The sequence below is a fragment of the Terrapene carolina genome, unplaced genomic scaffold (genome assembly GCF_002925995.2).
Source record: "Terrapene carolina triunguis isolate 2854851 unplaced genomic scaffold, T_m_triunguis-2.0 Scaffold15809, whole genome shotgun sequence".
NCBI lineage: Eukaryota > Metazoa > Chordata > Testudines > Emydidae > Terrapene > Terrapene triunguis.
Window position 1 is genome coordinate 199 of NW_020680160.1, and position 2315 is coordinate 2513.

Genomic DNA, 2315 nt, shown 5'->3' on the forward strand with positions numbered 1-2315 from the left:
AGGAGATGTTTAGTTTTACCCTTGGTCAACTACAAGGCCAAAGGGAAAGGAGGTGGCGCCAGATATAGAGTGAAACACGACACATCATAGTTATGCCCATAGTGATTGCAAAATCTTTGTATAGACTTCTTATCAGCAGTGTATTGTTTTCTCTGGAGTCTAGACCTTGACTATACCTTGGCCAAGAAATTTGTACCTTGATAAAATAATCGACTGCCCCTGGTGAAGGCAATGGACTTGACACCCACTGGGGTGTTCCTACACAGGTACAAGTACTAACAAAAATGCCTGCCTTTTAGTCATAGTTTTTAATCAGGCCAATAAATTGATACAAATCCCTGTTAAATCATTTCTCAGCCCGAGTCCTTCACGCACATTCCTTAGGGCATTGGGCCACCATGTAGACATTTCATTTCCCGCCTCAATTTCACACAAAGACACAATTTCCTTTGCACAGATCCATGAACAGCAAAACCTCCCTGTGTCTCTGGTCTGAGCCAGGGCGTTCAATTCCAGTGAACCCTTCTCTCCTGCAATGGCGATGGTCAGACAGAGGGGACGTGGTACCTGCATCCCTGACAGGGAGATATTGGCTCGGCTCTTTCTTCATGCTGCTGTTGTTAGTCCATGAAACATCAAGGGTGGAATGCAAGGCTGAGTTCATGCACCAACCCCCTGAAATATTTCAGTGCCCCAGAGAAAACCTGCCCCCTGCTATTGGGATGATGGGCTGGAGAGTTGAATGGGAAAGGGACTGTCTGAATTGTCAGAGTGGGGAATGAAGAACAATCTACAGCAATGTCGTTAACACAAACACACTCTCATCCTGCTCCAACCAGAAGGGAAATGGGCAGGAATTCTCGCTGTTCAGCCAAGGACACACTTACACTGATGTGCAGCCGTGAGTGTGCTGGGGAAGCTGGTCTGAGCAAAGAATCTGAAGTGACAATTCAGTGAGAACAGAATGATCATGTAGTAAAACAGCAACATATCAAGTAGTTGTGACCAAGTGGTTAAGGCGATGGACTAAAAATCCATTGGGGTTGCCCTGCGCAGGTTCAAATCCTGCCAACTATGGAAGCACTGGACTGTTATTATTACTGTAGTCTTAGTGCCTGAGCATCCACAGTGGGAACTGGAGCGAGATCTAGTTTCACTCTGTCTACACTTAAACCGCTACTGTGACACCGCTATAGCACTTTGGAGTAGACAGTCACTACAGTGACTGGAGGGGTTTTCCCATCCCTGTAATAGCTGCATTGACAGAACAATTCTTTCTTTTATTTAGCACTATCTAAGCAGGTCTTAGGTCACCTTAACTATACTGGTTTGAGGGGGTGGATTTTTCACACCCTGAGAGACGTCGCTCTGCCAGTTAAGTGACCAGTGTACACCTGCCCTTAGATCCCTCTTGGTATTTCAATGCAGGCACTGACCTGTGCGAGGAAAACATCAGCTCACAAACACAGAGACTGAATTCCCCACATTTAATCTCTCTGCACTTTCCAGAATGTCACAAAATTCAATTCATTCTTGCTAGGACAGAGAAAAAATAACGACACTGAGTTTTAGGCTTGGTTAAATAAAATTAAGTGTTTAATTAATATAGAAAAACTATGTCCGGATTCCTCTAAATAACACCATAACATGAAATAAGAACAGAGACAAATCTTGTCAGTGACGACTAATTTCGCAAATGATCTTCCGATTATAAATTCCATGCTGGCCCCATTGGAGGTCTGGGCACCTCCAGTGTCACTGCTCTGCATTCCCCTTCCCCTTAGAATTGTTCTCGGCCATTCCCAAATGTGGAACATTGGGCAGTTCAGAATGTGACTAGTGACCCCGGCTCCTTCCTGCACCTGCTCTACATTGCTCCACAGCAGCGTCTCCCCCTGCAGAGTCACTCCAGCACTGCAGTGCAGCCCCCCCAGGGTTCAGCAGGGCCCCTGGCAAGGACAGTGGGTGCAGCTAACAGCCCGGTGTGCCTGGCAGTGAGGCAGGGGCAGCCCGAGGCTGGAAGCTCTGAGTTAGCTGTAAAGAAGCAACACCCCCCACAAGTACAGAGATTGAATTCCCCAACGTTAACATCATGACACCCTGAAGAAAGCCACATATGTCAGTTGTATTTTCACAGGGAGATCAAAAATCAGGTGACATTATCTGATTAAAATATGACCATATAGATCATTATTGCAACCACTGTTATATATTTGCAACAAATCTTGTACAAAATGTGGCATGTAAAATGTCTATGAAAAGATTATAATTTGCTGAATATGATTATGCTATTTGTATGCATGTATCATTTTTGT

General features: G+C 45.0%; 1 non-coding gene across 1 annotated transcript; it reads left to right on the plus strand.

Moving 5' to 3' along the window:
- The first annotated feature begins 995 nt into the window (after window positions 1-995).
- TRNAF-AAA lies at window positions 996-1077 on the plus strand. The gene has a single exon. It is a non-coding gene; the product is annotated as a tRNA-Phe (tRNA).
- Window positions 1078-2315: the final 1238 nt, after the last annotated feature.